This window comes from Canis lupus, chromosome 23, assembly GCF_003254725.2.
Source record: "Canis lupus dingo isolate Sandy chromosome 23, ASM325472v2, whole genome shotgun sequence".
NCBI classification, from domain to species: domain Eukaryota; kingdom Metazoa; phylum Chordata; class Mammalia; order Carnivora; family Canidae; genus Canis; species Canis lupus.
Window position 1 is genome coordinate 30,033,347 of NC_064265.1, and position 21,036 is coordinate 30,054,382.

Here is a 21,036-nt window from a genome sequence, read left to right on the forward strand (position 1 = left end):
ATACAGATCTAAGCAGAGCTGAGGGATGGTTAGGAAACAGACAGGTTTAAAAAAAAGGTACTTACCTGAAAAAGTGTATGGAGGATTGTTTTAAGCATCTCCGTTCAATACTGTAGAGCCCTTGGCAGATAATATCCCATTACTCAGACTCATACAGAGGGTACCCAAGAAAGGCTGATATCCTTCAGTGGCTCACATGGCTTGGTAATGAGTACAATTTACTGAACAGAATAGACAATTAAGGGCTGTAGATCTCTGGAGATTCCCATAAGCATACATCATTACTGCTCTGGAGTGATGCACATGCTTAGAGATAAGCAAAGCAGAGAAAAGGCAGCTGCAAAGCTCGTCAACACCCGAAGAGTCCAGGTGAGCAGCCAGATACAGACCACAGCTCAGGGCCTGGAGGTTGCTATTGCAAAAACCCAGTCTTTGCTAGGTTTTCTCATTAAAGGAAAGAAACCAGCTTTTACTAGCTGTCTTCACTTTCCTCTATGGCTCCCATGTATCTTGTATTTTTTTTTTTAAAGATTTATTTATTTATTTACGAGAGAGAGAGAGGCAGAGACACAGGAGGAGGGAGAAGCAGGCTCCATGCCGGGAGCCCGATGTGGGACTTGATCCCGGGACTCCAGGATCGCGCCCTGGGCCAAAGGCAGGTGCTAAACCGCTGAGCCACCCAGGGATCCCCCTGTATCTTGTATTTTTAAAGTAACTAAAAAGTACAGAATGCCAGAAATGGCACTTGACGGCAAGTTTCGGTGTAAATACTGTACAAGGATCAAATTGTAGAGGGAACCATTCTTTATTCATTAGGGGGCCAAAGAAAGTAATGCTAGAATTGCCAGAGGAGCTGAGTACTGTTGACATTCTGAGCCAGGCACTTCTTCATGGTGGGAGCTGTCCTGTGCATTGTAGCATGTTTGGTAGGGTCCTTGGCTTCTACCCATTAGATTCCAGTAGCACTCCCCACAGTCAAAAAACGATTTCAGACAAAGCCAAATGTGCCCTGGGAGTAGGAAATTGCCTGGTTGAGAACCATTGCTGAAGTAATACTGCTGAAGGGATTGAATCTTGGTCTGAGTTTTTCTGGGACTGCATTTTAACCATTTAGCCTAACTTTGATAGTTTCCCTACCTGCAAAAGAAACACCGGATTAATAACTCAGCCCCTAAGGAAGTGATGTACATAGTACTGTATGACTACATGGGGGCTCTATAATGTGAAGAAACACTGTTTCCCCAAATTTCCAGGACCCAAGGATCACTCTTGTAAAAGTATTAACTGAGAAATATTGGAAGTTTGAAGAAGGGCAAAGCATTAGTGGCGGGGGAAATAATGAACAGTACTGATTCTGATTTTATTTGAAAGCTTCATGCCCTTATTCATTGTAGCAATATATTCTGAATGAGGGCTTTCATTTGGAAAGTTAAGAAAGGGGGGAGTGAAGGGGGCAGAAAGAAGGTTGAGAAGAAAAGTCAAGGAAATTGTTTTATAAATTTTTTTTTTAAATTTAAGTATAGTTGACACAAAATGTTGTGTTAGTTTCAGGTGTACAACATATTGGTTCAGCTTCTTTATATGTTCTGCTATGCTCACCACAAATGTAGCTACCATCTGTCACCATACAATGCTATTATTATAGCATTGACTATATTCCCTATGCTGTGTATTTTATTCCCACGACTTACTCCTTCTATAACTGGAAGCCTGTATCTCCCTCTCCCCTTCACCTATTTAAGCCCATCCTCCTCTATCCTTCCCCTCTGGCAGTTTTTTCTCTGTATTTACAGGTCTGATTCTACTTTGTCTATTCATTTGTTTTGTTTTTTAGATTCCCACATAAGTGAAATCATAGAGTATTTGTTGTTCTCAGTCTGATGTATTTTGCTTATTAACATAATACCTACTAGGTTGTCATATTGTCATGAATGGCAAGATTTTTTTCTTATGGCTGTGATATTCCATTTTGTGTGTGTGTGCATATGTGTACGTATACCACATCTAAGGAATTATTCTTGATGGGGTGGTCTCTTAATGTTAAAATTACTCATGTAGGAATCCCTGGGTGGCTCAGCAATTGAGTGTCTGCCTTTGGCTCAGGGTATGATACTAGAGTTCCCGGATCAAGTCACACATCGGACTGTTTGCATGGAGCCTGCTTCTCCAGCTCTGCCTGTGTCTCTGCCTGTCTCTCTCTGTCTCTGTCTCTCATGAATAAATAAATAAAATCTTTAAAAAAAAAGACTCGTGTATAAGTAGACCAAAGAACATAAAGGAGTTAACCCTAAAAGGAAATACAAATCAAAACCATAATGAGATATTACCTCACACCTGCCAGAATGTCTAAAATGAACAACTCAGGAAACAGCAGATGTTGATGAGGATGCAGAGAAAGGGGACCACTTTGCACTATTAGTGGGAATGCAAACTGGTGCAGCCACTGTAGAAGACAGTATGGAGGTTCCTCAAAAAGTTAAAAATACAACTACCCTATGACCTAGCAATTGTACTACTAGGTATTTATCCAAAGGGTACAAAAATGCTAATTTGAAGGGGCATATGCACCCCAATGTTTATAGCAGCATTATCAACAACAGTCAAATTAGGGAAAGAGCCCAAATGTCCAGTGACTGATGAATGGATGATGAAGATGTATGTATACACCCACACCATGGAGTATTACTCTGCCATCAAAAAGTATTGCCATTTGCAACAACATGGATGGAACTAGAGTATATTATGCTAAGCAAAACAAGAGAAAGACAAATACCCTATGATTTCACTCGTGAATTTTAAAACAGATGAACATAGGGAAGGGAAGGAAAAATAAGATTAAAAACGGAGGCAAAACGTAAAAAACTCTTTAACTATAGAGCATAAACTGAGGGTTGCTGGAGGGGAGGTGAGTGGGAGAATGGGATAAATGGTTGATGGACAATAAGGAGGATGATGAGCCCTGGGTGTTAGATGTAAGTGATGAATCATTATATTTTATTTCTTAAACCAGTACTGCACCATATGTTAACTAACTTGAATTTAAATTTTTTAAAAAAGTAACCCTGAAAAGAAATATACCCTCCCAAATGACTGCTGATCCTAAAAACAGATTTTGTGGGGAATACAATAAAGACCACAGAATGTTTGGAGAAATGTTTTTATTCTAGAACCTTTTTATTTCTGTTTCTCTTCGAGAATATGGGAAGGGTTTATCTTTAAACATATGCCTTTTGAGTGATAAAAGGTTTTAATATAACATGTGTTCTTTTGCTACTCTTTTAGAACTCAGTGTTGGAATGGTGAAAGAGATGGTAACCCTCACCTAGACCTGAAGCAATTACATTATTTTAATAGAAAGCCTCATTTTGACTCTGAGACAAGGCCAATGCAGAAATTAGATGTGAACTGTTCTGGCAGGTTTGATTCAGCCTTGCTGTATTTCTGGTCCCCACAATTGTTAGAGATGCCCACAAAATTTACAGTAAGACTTCCAGGTGATTCTGATGGATGCTATAATTTGAAAAGCACTGCTCTTGTGGTTTGTGATGGCAGGGAGGACGCTGAGAAAGTATTTTTCCAGGTGGTCAGAAGAGTGTAAGATTTTTTTTTTTTTTTTGCATGTGATAACCTCTTAGATCATTCCCACGTCATAGTCTAAGCCTTTTCCTACCTTGTTCAATATAGTATCCACTAGCCTCAGGTATCTATTTTTATTAATATTAAATTAAAAATCAGTCCTTCATTTGTACTAACCACATTTCAAGTGCTCCATAGCCTCTTGTAGTTAGTGGATACCATATTGGACAGTGCAGACACAGAACATGTTCATAGTCCCAGGAATTTCTACTGGTCTTTAGTCAGTAAGGACCCTATTTGTTGGAAACTCTTATTTTTAGTGATAGTATGCTCTTGTTATCTCAAGACCTTGCCTCATTTAAAACTGAATTGCATATTGGACTTTGCCCTTTAATCCAAGGTTTCTGAGCTGTCTCTTTTCATTTGGTCTCTCCACAGCCTGACCCTCAGTGGTAAAGCTTGTTTGTGCAGGATGTCTCTTTTGATTCTGCCTACAGCTTAACAAAGAGTCTGGGAGAGGTGGCAAGAAAATTTTCACCTTTCCTTCTGCCTAGCCCTGGCTTGGCTCAAGAAAGTGTTTTGTAAGATGGTAGTAATTCATAAGCTTAACCTCTAAGGAGTTATGCTCTGAAAAATTAGTTTTTATTTTTTTATTTTTTATTTTTATTTTTATTTTTTTTTAATTTTTATTTATTTATGATAGTCACACAGAGAGAGAGAGAGAGAGAGGCAGAGACATAGGCAGAGGGAGAAGCAGGCTCCATGCACCGGGAGCCCGACGTGGGATTCGATCCCGGGTCTCCAGGATTGCGCCCTGGGCCAAAGGCAGGCGCCAACCTGCTGCGCCACCCAGGGATCCCCTTTTTTTTATTTTTATTTTTTTATATTTTTAAATTTAAAAAAAATTAGTTTCTAAAGCAAATTTTTCAACAGACATTATAGCACAAATTTAGTAATAAAGCCCTTTAGTAATGTGGAATAATTTTCAGTGATATTATCTATTACCAATATTAGTTGCTCAGAAACTATCATAATTAGGACAAATGAAAAGATGTGAAAATAAAGACAGTTTTTAAAAAGATGTAATTTAAATCTAACTGAGCCCAAGATTGTTTTGTGTGGTAGAGAATGTGAGAGTAGGGAGTCTGTGTGTCATGGGCGTTGTTGGAAGTGAGGCAAAGGGGTCTGCAGGGGCTGAGATTGATCCTTAGCCTTTACTTGACTGCTTCACTTCTGATAGAATGCATTGCTTGTTCTCTTATTGCCATCCGGTCTTCAGTGTGCCTTCCTTTCCTGCTTTTGTCAGCCCCAAATGTTGCGCTTCTCAAGGGAAGTGCTATTAGCATTTTGATAGAATGATTCATTGTTGTATAGAACTTTTCTGTCCATTTATGTGCATCATACAGTGTTTAGTATCCAGGTCACTAAATACTCATATTTAACCAAGTCATTGAATCAACCAACATATCCCTCCACTCTACCCCCATTTCCAAATATCTATGATTGAAAATAACTGGCTGCTAGTGAGATGAGTGGTATCTTTTTGAGGAGGGAGGAGTAATTAGTTGGGGAAGGTACAAGAGTTTAGTGGGGGCTGGCTCGCTAATTTTTTGTAAAACCTGACCTTTTCCCAGTGCTGGAATAGCTTTGGTAGCCAATTTTATTCTATAGGGATTGGAAGAGTCAGGTTTTGCCAATGTAAAAATTGACCCCTGAGCCTTGGAATCAACTCAGAAGTCACACAGGGGAATCTGTCAGTGCCACAGAAGATGGAGAGACTACTGAAGCTCTTTAGGATGCCAGGTTTTCATTCTCAACTCACTATAAATCTTCTACTTGAAAATAAATTGTGGTCTACATGTGGCAGCAGAAAAAAATACAAGGGCAATTAAAAGGCAATCCAAGGGAGACAGGTTTTGTTAGCCATTTTCTTTCTTTCACTGATTGCAAATATTGCAAAGTAGCCTCTAAATTTGTGAGGTTATATGTAGACTATCAGACAGGAGATATAAGAATGTATTATAAAGAGAAAAAGGATGCATGGGAAAATAAAACAATGTTAGACATGTACCAAGTTGGGAAGAATTCCAGGGGCCTTTAAGAATGAGAAGGGGGTATAGTCTGGTCAGAACTCAGAGAGGACCTAATTCAGGACTAGGAAGATTGTTCCCGATCTGTTGCAGCTCCAGGATGTGCCTGTACTACCAGTGGTTGGTCAATCTATATTCTTTTTGACCATTAACAGGTCACATTATTTCCATTTTGGCTTCTTTCCTCATGTACTCCTGTTGCTGCTTTTCCTTTTTGTCCCCACAACCTATCTAGTGGTCTGTGTACAGATCAGGAAGAAAAGGAATAGGATAGTTTTGTAGAAACTATCATCCCTACTAGTCAAAGCTATTTTACCAGAAATCTTAGAGGGTACTCATGCCCTCTCTTGGTCCAAACAGGTGTGGTCTGGGTTGCTTGCCTCAGTAATGATTATGGTTCTGGTAGTTTCTCTAGAAAGGAGCAGTGGTGGGGTATAGATTGAAACAACATGAGCTCTCTAGCATTTGGACCCTGAATTTTTAAATCAGTATAAATAGTATTTGAATCAGTATAAATAGTATTTGAGGGTTATGTGTATAATAAAGAATTGGAAGATTATTTGAGAAGCCTACATGTTCAGTAGCAATTGTGAAAAAAGTCTGAATCCATTTTTTGAGGAGGATTGGCTGCATCCCAATAGGGAAATTGCTGGGCTAGATTGGAAAATGAAGAGTTATATTTTCCATATGGATATCTTATTTTTTGCATTTGTCAAACGCACAGGAATAATAGCTAGGTGCCTGTCTAAGTGTTGAAAGACGTTTTGACATCTTTGACAAATGTTGTTCAACAGCTGGGTTTGTAAGATTCCAGTTCTACAAAGGAAAATAACTTGGCTTATGACTCTAAAAATAAATTCCATATAGATGTTGTCATTTTGGGGATTACTGTGCCTTACAAAGTAGACTTAATGTTTTGTGTTACAGTTTTATTTTATGCGTTTACCCCTGATCTTGGGGAGTTAATTTCATTTGAACCAATGATCGTGACTTTACAAGGTAATGGATTCTCATATCGCAGAAGGCTCTGTCCTTACTGATAATTCTGTGACAGGGTAATAATGAAGGGCCAGGCTCCATGGATCCCTACAGCTGTGAGTGGTGTGATCTCTGGCAGCGCAAACAGACCATTGGTTCATGGAATTCATTTAAGGCTCCCATGCTAGCTAGAAGCACAGTGGTGCCACATATGGACAATCAGTATTTCCTTAGAGACAACTTTTGTTGAAAGCGGCAGAAGGGGAGTTCAGCAGGGCTTCTGCAACTGCTGATTGAGGAAAGAATATAGTCTATTATTAAAGGGTGATCGGGATCAGGTTTCTCACCCAGCTGCTGACTACTGAGATAAAAAGACTAAAGATGAATCATTTGCTGCAATTTCTCCTCTTCTAACTCTGTGAAGATCCTTTCCATCCTCTCTATTGAATTTTTTTTTTTAATAGAAAGGAGAAGGGAAAAAGAATTGTATCCAGTGAGGTTTAACATATACCCATATTTTTTTTCTAAACAGGAAGATTTATATTAGATAACCACGTTTTGCCAGATTAAAATATAATTTTAAAAGGTACTAATTTTATAGTATAAGCTAAAGTAACTCAAATTTGTGCATATGCGATTTTTTTTACAAAAATAAAACTAAATTCTGATAGAATCATGAATGAATTTGTAGCCCCTCCATAAAGATTCTATAGCAACAGTAAAGACATCTGGTGTAAAGAGGTTCTGAAAGATGGCTGAGAGCCAGGATCCCAAGTCCTGAGATTTTGTCCTACTACAGGGATAAGGAATCTGGGTGCAGATGCTTGAGGGCAGGGCAGAAACTTCTAGCCTGGGTGAACTTCCCTGTCCTTCCTGTGAGCCCCAGGAAGGGGTGTTTGATCCTTCTCTACCCTTTGCCTCCTGAGCGCATCAGTACATCTTGGCCTTCACCTTTCCAAGCAGTGTTGCTGTGACTGAAGTAGTGTCCTTAAATGTGACCCATTCTTTATCAGCCCCCTTAGGGGAGGCTTTGTGTGCAAGGAAGAAGGCAGGTAGGCATCTGTTTCTCTTAACTAACAAAAGCTGTCTCTTTTCTATTGGAAAGAAGACTTACTGGATCACTGAAATTTTTAATTATTGGCGTCAGTAAAGCCAACTTAGATTAGGTTTTTACTTGGAGAGACCAAAGTACAGTGCTTGATTTTAAGTTTTTCTTTCTGATGTTTCTCCAAATGCCTTTTCCTAATGCCTTGTTTAGATTAAGTTTCTTTTCTCCTCTTTCTTAGATTTTTCTTATTTCCGAAGTTCTGTGGTTCCCAGCTGGCTGCAGGACAAGGTGCTTCTTAACTAGGCATAAAGGCCATCCACAGTCTGACTCCAACTTTTTCTTTCTACTCTTTGTATGCATAAACTTCTCCTAAATTGGTCTTATCCCATTCTCTCCCCTCTGCATAGAATGCCCTTTTTTCTCTTCAGTGAGCATTTGGTTTCATAGTATTGATACACTCTTGGCCTAGTAGCTGGATCTGCATTTCCATCCAGTCTATATCAGCTTTTAGAAATGTGACTTGTGCCAAAATATTTGATTTCTGTCAGCCTCAATTATCTTTTAGGATAAGATTCATAATACCACTCTATATTATGATTGTGAGCATGGTACTTGGGGTGCTTTTCCACCTGCGCTCTCTTTTCTGCCTTTCTAGCACAGAGTTCTGCATGTAGGCTCATTGTATGCACTTGCTGATTAAGTTATCAGCAAGCCAAGCTGGTCTGCATCACAATTCTTGATTAGCCATACCTGCCATTTCCATGCCTTCTCTAACTAAATCTTTGATAAAGGCCGCAGTACTCCTAGCCCTGTCAGCAAGCACCTAAAGATAGATCTCCTTCCTCCCCTGGGATTGTAAAAAATGATGTTCATGGACCTTCATGATGTTCTAGCCTATCTGCCCACATCAGAAATTGACAGCAACTTTAAGGTCACTCTACATGACCTTGATAAGAGATTAATTTTCTTCACATTTGTTTCCACTCATATGTAGTGAGATTTATCATAGATCCCAGATGCTATGATTATAGCTGTCATTGTAAAGTAAAGTATACCTATTGAAAGCAAAGTTTTCTAAAGCCCAAACAACAGGCTTTTATTCCAAACATCATTTAATAAAATGCAACATGACATTAACAGGATTGTTTGGACAAACTGTTGGAGTTCATTTAAGCAGATTCTGCATTGTATTGATTCTCAATTATAACATGTTAGCATTAATAAGCCTGCCAGTGTTTTCAAATGATAGCAATGCTCTCCTGGCAGCCCTGCCCTTTGACTGGAGCTGCAAGCATATCAATGTTCCTTTTGTTCATTCTATTTAAATTATGATTTTCTACCTTTTGTTCAAATGGTTTAAGCCATATGTTAGGTGTGTAAATTGTGATTTCATAAAATCTAACTCCTCCTGCCTCTTTTTCTCTTCCATTTTCACCATTATTCTTACTGTTTCATGCACAAAATAAGGCTTAATTTTTTTTCTACTCAAGGTAAGAGTAATTTAAATGCTTTTATTGCTTTTCTAGTTTGATCTATTGTTTTTTTAAGTTATTAAAATGGGCTGTAATTTCATATAGATGTGAGTTGAATTAATTTTGTCCCTTTTTTGTACTCTTCAGTTTTTTGGTTAGAGACAGGAATGCAGCTGCTTGGATTCTTCTGCATTCTTTGGTTATTAGTGTATATTGCTAAAAAGGAATCTTACCAGTGGTTTTGCTTCTTTTTTCCTCAGACTTTTGAAGGAAATATATAAAAAGCCACAAAAATATTTGTGATATAGAAAGATGTATTACATTCTTCCCAGGTCCCTCTTATGAAGAAGGATTAAGACAAATATTTTTCCTCATAATCAGAAAGATTAGTGTAACTTCTTTGAAGACATATGGAGCCCCTTGACATTTTCACTCCATAGGTACTGATGGAGGGAGGACCCATATTTACATGTGTTTCAGAGGAGAAGGGAGGGTGAGTGGGAACACTATACTGTGTAACTGCTTTGCACTTAGTTGCTTGTTAATCCTTCTGAAAAGCAGGGAGACACCAGGGCCTCGGCCATGTGCTCTTCCTCACAGAAATATAGTTGGAGGAAGCAAGAAATACAACCCCTGAGCAAGTTGGATTTTTTTTAAACTATGGGCAGCAGGATAAGAAAAGCAAATGGAAGGAGAGATGTTTATAAGCTCAAATACATGGCTGCTTTGTTGATTTGTGTTAGGTCAGATATCCTACACTACCTTCAGTTTTAAATAAACCTCTCTGTTTCTTGCCCTGTGAGCTAATCAGAACTTTCTGCTGTTCCTGGAAGCTCTCCCCTCTTCCCTCAGAATTTAGGAAGAAGAGCTGATGGGATCAGGCTCTGTCTAGGAAGAATTGACAGTCCCTCTGAGGGTTTGCTCCTGTGGAAGGAAAAAGGGCTTGTGTCTTGTCTTGTATCTTGGAATCACTGCAGTCAGATATGTGCTTGCTGCTACATCTTGTCTGTTTGAGGTTCCCTTCCTCTTATTTGGCTGTAAGGCAGGCTGCTAAGTGTTGTGGCTATTCTCTTTTGCCTACCAGCCCTCTTTCCCAGGGTGGAAGAAATGGAGGAAGAATGCTCCTGAGGGGTCCAAAAACAAGAGAAGTGCCAAGACAAAGGTCCATTTCACAAATCTGCAAGTCTTTTTGTTTATCTAGATTTGGTATTTTTGGTTATTCTAGTTTAGACCATATTTTTGTGACTGGGAGATTTTGTTACTTACTTTAGTTTTCCCCTCAATTATTTGTCTCTGTAATTAGATAATAAGGCTTTTTAAGCAGGGGTCATGTCATCTATTTCTCTTTGCATTATTTATATTGCCTGCATTGTGGGAAGCACATAGCAGGAGGTTAAAATGGGGAGGTTTCAGTGCATTAATAGCTTCTTTATGTAGTCTGTGTTACTCATTCCCTTTACCTTTGCTTATGTACCATTCCTATATTTCTATTCAATAACCACTTGCAAAGCAGTCTGTAGTAGGACTGATTCAACCATACCTGATTTTTATCTGTTGAGCTAAATCTTACCTTTTCCTTTCTTGCAACCCTGCAATCTTAGGAACATGAACGAGCCCTACTTTTGATTTATCAGAATTCTTTTACTTTTCACTACCAGGAAATAGAAGAGGCCTAGGTTCTTTTCTTTCAGGTCTTATTACTTGGTCCATGTGGCTACAGAAGAGTCAGCACACACACCTCTGTGTGGTGCATTCTCATAATTGAAAGTCATCCCAACTCCTCTTGCTCAGATTACTTACTCTGTTACTGGTTCTCCATCTCTCTGGTAAAGTCATTATTTTTATTAAAGTTCTGTTCCTTTGTTCTAGTTGTTTTATGCATTTTTTTTCTAGCCAGACCCATTTCTTTGAAGGGCAGGGACAAGACCTAATTCCATGTATTCTTGGCCACGCTTTTTTTTCCCTGTAGACAAAGCATAAGACTCTATTCAAATTAGGTGATCCATAAATGTATTAACCTAATTAAACCCAAGCATTTATAAAATTCAAGAGGAAGAAATGCCCTTAATACATTAGCATCCAAGCACACCCTAAGGTCTTCTGGTTTACCACCTCATTTTTTATGGTCAGTTTATTGATTCAGTTTCTTCATCTCCCCTTCCCTCCCTACTGCACCAGGCACAGTGTAAGGAGCAGCAGATCTTAGTTGAATATAGGCATGGAGCTTACCATCAACTGGAGAGGATAGGCACTAAACAAATAAAAGTGTTAGAGCTTTAGACACTGAGAGCTACAGAAGCCCATGATGCAGAGCTGCCTTAGGGCCAAGGAAGCTTTTATTAGGATTCAGTGTTTAATCTGCGAATTTTTAACCCAGAACAAGGGAAATGTGTAGCTCATGTGTACCAGAGCTTGGCCTGTAACCTAGATTTCTACCCTCCTCCTGAATTTTGTGAGAATGCTATGGAGACATTCATTGTTAAAGTATCATCTTGAGTTTCATTGGGTTCCGTAGCTTAGCTATTACACGAATAGCTTACATTTTGATAGTGTATTTACTAATGATACTTGATAATGAGAAATTTGGAAATTATGAAGCCGTATACTATGTTTTATTTAGTCCCTTATCTTCTTCTGAAATAGTTATTGCCCCCCCCCCCCCCCCGTTAGTTTCTCTTGACACTGTATGTAGTTTATGGCCTTCATGAGTTTTACATTTTTTTCAATTTCCCCTAACTCATTGGAGTTTTATTTTAAACTGTCCTACAGAGTGATAAAAATGAACGACTTAGGATTTATAGAAATTGTAAGTGGCCAGAACATAGTGATAAGCAAGTAAGAACTTTAATAAAAAATATAAAAATTCAGAATAAACTCAAGAGGGTTCTCTGAGATGAGCACAGAGGATAGAGAATGGTAAAGGAATTCCTTTTCATTTTTTCCTAACTCCTCAGACCTCTTCACATATGTAGGCCTGGCCAGAAATGCCAGTGGGCAAAAACCGAAGAGAACTTCTCTCTACATATTTACTCACAAATTATTCATGTAATGTACATGGGAAGAGGAATCAGACAGTGGGGATAGAGTCCTTGAATAGGAGCTATAAATAAGGGAACCTGCTTAACCTGTGGACGTAGTAGGTATTCTGCATCACACTTGTACAGATTGTTCTATGATTGAGAAATATTTTATTCTACATTAGTTTACAGAGAAGCATAATAGATACAGAAAATGTGATTTGAGCAAGATGGTACATCTACTTCATGAATTCTTGAACTGTGTGAAATTGTCTGCAAAATGTTTACAGTTGAGGGCATTTTTTTGTGGGTGATTCTGGTTTATCAGATGCTCAAAGGGGTTTCTTTTTTTTTTTTTTTTTTTCCAAAGGGGTTTCTGATGATAGAAAGGTTAAGAATAATATCAGCAGAAAATACTGATAATTTTAAAAAGTTTGGATTGATGGAATCTTATATGTCATGAAAATCAAACTATTAAAAATTGCTAAGTTTTACAACAATTTAAAACTTACAATGAAAATCACTATAAACAAGATTCAAAGATATGAGTAATTGCAAAATAGGTAGAGCATGTTTATTGATATTCCTAACATGAAAGTAGAAATCAAACTGGCAGTGATTATGAAGTTGGACATAATGGTGTTGGTGAGTGTGGGGACTTCTGGAGCACTATGGTTGGTTGGGTCTGTGGTGTTGTAACCTTTCTGGGACACAGTTTGGAAACACATAAAAATGTAAAATGTGCTTACACTTTGATCTAGCAATTCAACTTCTAGAATTTGTCTAGAGAAAACAATTGCACAGCTGTTACAAGATACATAGAGATGCCCATTGCAGTTTGGTAAAGTAAAACTAAAAATAACCTAAATATCCATTAGTAGGAGACAACATTAAATAATGGTACATGTCTACGGAATACTGTACAACCATTAAAAATGATGTGGTAGTTCTTTGTTTTTATGGAGAGGCATCCATGACACATTAGTAAGTTAAAACAATTCTGATCACAGGAAACATAGATAACCCATTTATACGAAATTGTAAATGCATATATGTGTATGTGTGAACACACAAAGAATGTTCTATAAAATCCTAGCAGTGTCTTTTTTCCAAGTTGATTTTTGTTTTTGTTTTGGTATCTTGCTGTATAATTTGAATGTGCAATAAGCGCATCTCATCCTTAAAAATCATATTTAAAACATGCTTTGCCTTACAGATCAAGTGTTGTTTGCCACACCATCTAAGTAAGGCAGCATATTAAATGGGTAAAAAGGACTGGATGTTGTTTTTATAGAACATCCGTTAAGTTAGACTGTGTATGCAATACTATACTAGGTAATAGGAATACAGAGGAATATCTTTGTTTCCTAGGAGCTTAAAGTCTAGAAAAATTTAAAGGCAATTGGGTTTCAAGTAGGTGTGCGTTTTTTAAAAAAAAATTTTTTTTTATTGGAGTTCAATTTGCCAACATATAGCATAAGGTGTGCAGTTTTGTGACATGGAATATGTAAGTGCCTTCCTAGGGTGGTTTTTTATTTTTTTAATTTTTATTTAAATTTTATTTAGTTAACATGCAGTGCCATATTGGTTTCAGAAGTAGAATACAGTGATTCATCACTTATATACAACACCCAGTGCTTATCACAAGTGCCCTTTTTAATACCTATCACCCATCTAGCCCATCCCCCAACCACCTCCATCCATCAACCCCAATTTGTTCTCTATCATTAACAGTCTCTTAAAGTTTGTTTCCCTCTCGCCTTTTACTTCTTTCCATATGTTCATCTGTTCTGTTTCTTAAATTCCACCTATGAATGAAATCATATGGTATTTCTTTTCTTTGATTAACTTATTTTGCTTAACGTAATACATTCTAGCTCCATCCACATTATTGCAAATGGCAAAGATTTCATTCTTTTTGATAACTGAAATTCCGTTTGTGTGTGTATGTATGTGTACACGTGTGTGTGTGTGTATCTCACATCTTTATCCATCAGTTGATGGACATTTGGACTCTTCTATAGTCTGGCTGTTGTTGATAATACTGCTATAAATGTCAGAGTGCATATACCCCTTTGAATCTGTATTTTTGTACTTTTTTGGGTACCTAGTAATGCAATTGCTGGATCGTAGGGTAATTCTATTTTTAGTTTTTTTGAGGGACTTCTGTATTGTTGTTCAGAGCAACTGTACTAGTTTGCATTACCATTAACAGTGCCAGAGGGGTTCCTAGGCAGCTTTTTATGATGGCATGTATATTCAAATATATCATTTACCTTGAGAGTTTACCCAAATATGAAAGGAAAATCCATCAGTGCTTCACATTGAAGGAAGTATTTTGGCATAGTTTTATGGACTTACAGAACCATTCAACTGAGTGTTGCTAACAGTTTTGGCACTTTCTTTTAAAAGGAGCTAGCAGTTTCTTTCATTGGCAGTTCATTAGGTGTTTTAAACACCTGCAATTTAAGTGTGGTAGCATGAACATAGAGTCTTTTCTGTGGCAGTACTGGAAAGTCAGAATGTATTTTCTAGAAGAAAAGGTCCCATCGCAAATGAAATAAGTACTTATTCTTTAATCCATTTTTTAAAAAATTCCTGATATGGATGTTTTCCTCTAGAATTGTCACATTATTTTTTGATGTTGGAAAATCATAGCCTGTTGACCTGATGATGCACAAAACATAGGCATCAAATTTTTTGAGAGTTTTTGATAATTATATTCTCCATTAACATTTCATTTAAAATTGTCTTAATTTTTTTTTTTTTTTTAGGCTCAGAGAATAAAAACATCTGCCTGCAGCTAATGGACATTCTTTTGGCCAGAAGGATAGGAGCTCTTGATCTAAGGAATCAGGGTGGGTTTAAAGGAAGTTGGTTAGTGAACTTAAATCTTAATGTACTCTGCCATCCATTTTCTGCTTTTAGTTTTATCACAAGAAGTGCTAAGGGAAATATTCAGAAACCTAACAGGATATGTACCCACTTAGAAACTTGAAATAAATCACATATAAAATTTACTTTCACAGATTTAAATTTCCATCTAAAGTCTGGTGATATAATTTAATGCCAGTTCATTGCTACAAAGATTTATCAAGCTTCTATGGATTCAAGAGAGAATGGGAGAAGATAGATTGGAGACAACACTTTAGAGGACTTTTGCCAATTGCCTGGGGAATGGTAGGTAGAGGTTTACTGGAGGTCACAGATTTAGAGTGAGAGCATTCAACGAGTTGGACTTATATCTTCTCTCTAGGCCTATATGTGCATAAATGGAGGGATGAAGTTAACCAGGTTGTAGTTTTACCAAGTAGGCAGGTCCACATGAGAGTGGGAGGTGGTTCAGGGTATACTCCTTCCTCACTCAGAAAGGGAGTTGTCATAACAATTGACTGGAATTTAAACTGGTTAAGGAGTTGAGGCCAGACGTGGGGAGATAGAGGGACAATAGAAAGTGGTAGGATCAATGGCTTGCAGGTCTCACTGCAATCCCTGAAGTTGGTCTCAGTGAAGTTGGGGTACCAGAGGTGGAGAACTGACACAGGAAATGGTGGTGGTTAGAAAACAATATGGAGGAATTGCAGTTAAAATTGGTATCTGACCTTGGAGTAAGGGTGGAGGACAAAGACTGAGAAGCCAGAGTACTGGATTTCTGTGTGGCTTTTGAGTTCACCTGGAATCATGGCCACAGTAGTGATGGGCATTGATGGGGAGCCAGGAACCCAGGTCTTTCCTGAATGAGGAAGAGTAGATGGTAGTCTGATTTTGTGTGACTCAAAGCTCAGCATTTATGTGAAAAGAAAGGGACAATGGTCTAGATGTAAAGAGAAGCAATAAGGACACCCACCCCACTTCTAATCCCTGTGATTAAGGAATGTTGGGTGAAATAGTTACCACTTAAGAAGGTGGGGGAGGGGAGAGTAGTGCCCTCAGGGAACAGCCAGTTTACAGTTAGAGTAGGAAGATGGAGCATTCAGAGGGGAGGCCAAAGATATAAGGGATCTTGCTGATGGCTGCCTGTGAGTTCCAGAGGCACAGGAAAGGGGCTTCAGGCACTGGGAGTGGTAAAGAGATAGGGTCAAGAAAATGAATGAAAGAGGTTATATGGCCATGAAATTTGGAGGAATGAGAAATGATCTGGCTTTCTCACAGTGTCTGATGTTAACAGGAGATAAAAGGTGTGATGAAATTAGTCTTAATATCCCCAAGGCTATAAGCACAGGAAGTGGGCTGGGAGGCAGGCAGTGTGGATATGGGAGCACTCAAGGTTTTGGATCTCCAGACTCTTGATTGAGTAGTCTTAACACTGAGCGAATAGGGCTCTCACTTAACCCCAGCTAGGGAGGGGACTGTTTTAATTTCAAGCACTCAGGGCTCATCCTTAGCCCTGCCCAGGGAGTTATAAAGAACAAAAGAGGGTCATGGAAGGCTCTCCTGCTTTATTCAACTTTGTGAATCACTTTACATAATTCACCACAGAGACTGCATCCCTTGGACTGTGGCATATTTCTGCTAATTACTTTGTGCTTGATGAGCAGCCCTCCTTCATTTCTTGCTCCTTTCCTTCCCACTTATCCATCTGTTTTACTTCTTGTCTGGATAGATGAAAGCTGCAATGTATGCCAGTCTGAGGGCAGAACATCTACAGGGCCCAGCTCACTTACGATACTATCTACAAGAAGGCATTTGGTCATTTTAGACTAGGAATCACTTCTACCAACCTAAATGGCCTTCAGTTCTAGCTTCTGGGCAATCCAGAAGGGATCCCAGAGGATAGGCCAAAGGAAACTAAATGTATGAATTGACCTTTAAATGATCTATTTTGGAGAAGTTAATTTGTGTTTAACTTTTTTTGAGCACTGTATTTGAAATTCAGAATGAACTCTTGGTAAGTCCTTACTGTCCCTGTGGACAGATGCTAGAGTCTTTAGTGTCTGTCTTCTCTGTGTCACAGTCTTGAGCCCTAAACACACTGTATAAAGAGATCCAAAAAAGATTTGCCAAAGGGAGCAAATTTAATTACAATTTCTCTTTCTGGAATCCTGCTACCTTGACAAGAATATCATACAGAAATGACATTTCATGAAACATTTGAAGAGTTTTAACATTTCACTTCTAAATGTCTATTTTATGTGTAAGGGAACTTCTCATATATGAATCAGAATTTTCAAAACAAAAGGAACAAATGTCAATATAAAGGTTGGTTAGAGAAGAAACTCCCCCCTTTTTTTTCCTAGAAGTTTCAGAGATGGAGTGAAGCAGGGGAAGATAACACTGATGAAATTGTGGTTTTAAAGGTACCCTTTCTTTTCTTACAAAGAAATCTATCCTACAAATCACACAGTATGTAAACAATAAGCACAACTAGGGCAGCCCCGGTGGCTCAGCGGTTTAGCGCCGCCTTCAGCCAGGGCCTGATCCTGGAGACCTGGGATCGAGTCCCACATCAGGCTCCCTGCATGGAGCCTGCTTCTCCCTCTGCCTGTCTCTCTCTCTCTCTCTCTCTCTCTGTCATGAATAAATAAATAAAATCTTAAAAAAAAAAAAAAAGCACAGCTAAAGGTGATTTACTGGCATTCCACCACCCCCCCAACTTTGCATTGACACTTCATCACATCTGCAATATAGTCGTGGTCATAGTGCAGTCCCTGCAAGACCCTGAAAGTCTGAAATAACAAAGTTAAGTCAGATCCCTGCCAAGCTATAAACTTTTAGAGGGCAGAACCAGGTCTTTTATGTCTTGCACAATGACTTTGGGGAAATGATCTCACCCTTTGAGATGTCCTAGATGCCAAAGCCATAGTGATATGATCCTTGAATATAAATGAATGTAGTGTATATTTGTTGAATGAATTAAATTGTGATCAGTGTAATTTTTCTTAATACTGTGTATTTTCTAATTGGGTGCCAGCAATCCAAGTGCTTGGGTGTGTATAAGGATACGTACAAGTATATAGGAAGACACACAGATGTGCAGTGACATAGGAGATAACTTGGATACACAGAGACAGCCTAAGTCTTAGCTAACATTTTTAATTAGCCAGAATGTTGCCTTTCTCAGCTATGGTGGATACAGTAAGTTTACTGTAAATGTAGTTATACTTTGCCAGCTTTTTAATCTTTTGCCTCACAGAGGAAACAACCGTGTTTAAGAAAAACATGTCTTAGGAATCATAAAATGAGAGAGCTCATGATGGGAAATGTGACATCTCCTGGTGGATTAAGCCTGATCTATCTACCACTGACCTAGTTTTGACATTTTAAGCTCTAGTTAGTACAGAAGAAACCAAGTTTTATTTTTTTTTTCATGCTCCAAAAACAAATTTGTTCTTAAAAAAGTGAAAGGACCCCACCTTAGGGTGCATATTCCTTAATGAAGAGCTTCTATGATACAATTAATTGATAGCTCCTCAATCTTGATGCTAACAAGTTGTTTTATTCACAACTGAGCAAATTTTTAAAGTGAGGGTTTTGTCCATATGGCATTCATGTGGTTATGAGTATTTGTACGTAGCATTCTAGAAATAAAAATATAATTTTAAAATGAAAATTGTAATACCAGCACATACTTATTTCTACATAGTTCAGCTTCTTTCAAGGCTTAACGTGGGTGGGATCACACATCTGAATATTTCAATGTAATTGTAGGGTCATTAATGCAGGGCAATTTTGGTTCTGTAAACAAGGGAATAGACTGTTCTGGAGGTTCTTTTGTAGTGCATAAATATATTCTCTAAGTTAAGCGTAAGGATTGAAAACCATAATAGCAATGAAAACCTACTCTTCTTCATTAGTGTGGTTTCTGTGAGTTTTTGTTGTGACCATAATTTTCACATGTACTTAAACTCCAGTTACCTTACTATGGCGGTCCAAGCATGATACTCCTCACTGAATTTTCGTTAATTAAACTTGTCTTTTCTGTGAAGTAAGGACTTTCCTGTAGCTTGAAATATAATCGATGATATACTGGGATAGCCACCAGTTTCATTCCTGTTTCTATGTGGGATAGCCACCAGTTTCATTCCTGTTTCTATGTGAGCCCATTCAGTATTGTATGTGCTTGGTTACAGGATGATCTCTTCATTCTGTTTTGTATTACCATATTTTTCTAACGTGTATCTCATTTATTTTTTACCAGATCTTGTTTTAGAAAGGATTTAGTGGTTTACCAAGATGTACAACATATAACAAGTTAAATTTTAAGAGCGAAAGAAGGAAAAAAAGGGCAACAAAATGTTGAATGAAGCTAAGAAAATTGCAGGTTATGGGAACCGATAGTCTTGCTTTTGAGAGGACACTTAGATGGCTTTGGGTTTATAGCAGCCATTTTGAAGAGATCTCTGCTCCATTACATAATATTTTGAGTATAAGAACAGTTTATCTCCTGCCCCTTATATAGTTTGATCAGTGTTTAATTTTTTTCAAAAGAATTAATATACACAGAATAGATATCCTGTATATGTAAGGTAAGAAGAATAAAATATGTACCTCAGTGTACTCTTTACCTAGCTTAAAAAAAAGAACATTACCACTTCTTTTGAAGTCCCCTTGTGCTTGTCTCCAATTACATTCCCCTTCTTTTCTCTTACTGGATGTAACTAGTATCTCCAACTTTGCAGTTATGCCTTACTGTTTAAGTTTTCACATCTGTTTACATATTTTAAGCAAAAAAAAAAAAAATGAAACCATAATATGTGTTTTTGTGTGATCTTTGCTTGTGCTTAGCATTGTTGACATTTCCCTGTGTTGAAGTTTGTACCATAGTTAATTCATTTTTACTTACGTGACTGTGTAGTATTTATCCATTTCCTCATAAAAGTGCTAGCAATGTTCCTGTTTACAACTCTTGGTTCATGTCTCCCTTATGTATGCCTTATACAGATACATGTGTAACACTTTCTCTAGGCTACATAATTATTAAATGTAATGTCATAGGGATTGTGAATATTCAGCTTCATTGGGTAATCCCAGATTGTTTTCCAAAATGGTTATACCATTTTATGCTCCCACTGGTGTAAGGGAAGCTCTTATTATCCTCATAATACTTAGTATTATTTGACTTTGTAATATTTGCCCATTAGGTGAAGTGATTGATGCATTCTTCATAAAGGTACTGCCAGACAAGAAGCCTGGCACCAGAGGTGAAATCCTATTTATCTGGTCTACCAGGCCCTTCTAGACAACTTCTCTTTAGTCCCTGAAGTTTTCCTTCACACTAGCCAAAGCTTCACTGTGTCCTGCCTGCTTTAGTTCTCTGAATTACTAACATTCATGTGCTACATCACCTGCTTAGATTGAGAATTTAGAACATGCTTTCAAATGTCTTCAGTTGGGGCAGCCCAGGTGGCTCAGCGGTTTAGCGCCGCCTTCAGCCCAGGGCCTGATCCTAGAGACCCAGGATCTAGTCCCACGTCGGGCTCCCTGCATGGGGCCTGCTTCTACCTCTGCCTGTGTCTCTGCCTCTCTCTCTCTCTGTGTGTGTCTCTCATGAATAAATAAATAAAATCTTAAAAGAATATATTAAAAAAAAAAAAACACAAATGTCTTCAGTTGTGCTTTTCTCAATTAATTCGGCATATAATTACTTGGTAGCATACCTAGTCTATGCCAAGATATGTTCTTTGCTCCCAGAGGCCTTATGTCTTTTGAGAGTGAGGGCCAGTAAGGCTGTAAATAAATTAATAAAGTGCTATGAAGGAAAACATAAGGTGTTGAGATAGAGAGTAACGTGAGAAATGTATGTCAGGCTTCTCAAGCAGGTGGATTTAGTTGAGACATGAATGGGAAAGGGTTGTGACTTTATGTGACTAATATGTGACTAATATGTTTGGGGCAGGATAGGGAGAAGAAAGGGG

General features: G+C 38.1%; 1 protein-coding gene across 14 annotated transcripts in view; it reads left to right on the top strand.

Annotated features, from left to right (window-relative positions):
• TMEM108 (transmembrane protein 108) overlaps positions 1 to 21,036 on the top strand; it is a 343,659-nt gene that overhangs the window by 7,787 nt on the left and 314,836 nt on the right. For 2 of the 14 annotated variants that reach the window (XM_049099814.1, XM_049099815.1), the window contains exon 5: positions 14,956 to 15,039. The exons of the other annotated variants lie outside the window; for them this stretch is intronic. The gene's annotated coding sequence lies outside the window, so the exon portion shown is untranslated. The remainder of the gene's footprint in view (positions 1 to 14,955; positions 15,040 to 21,036) is intronic. 14 annotated transcript variants of the gene reach the window in all.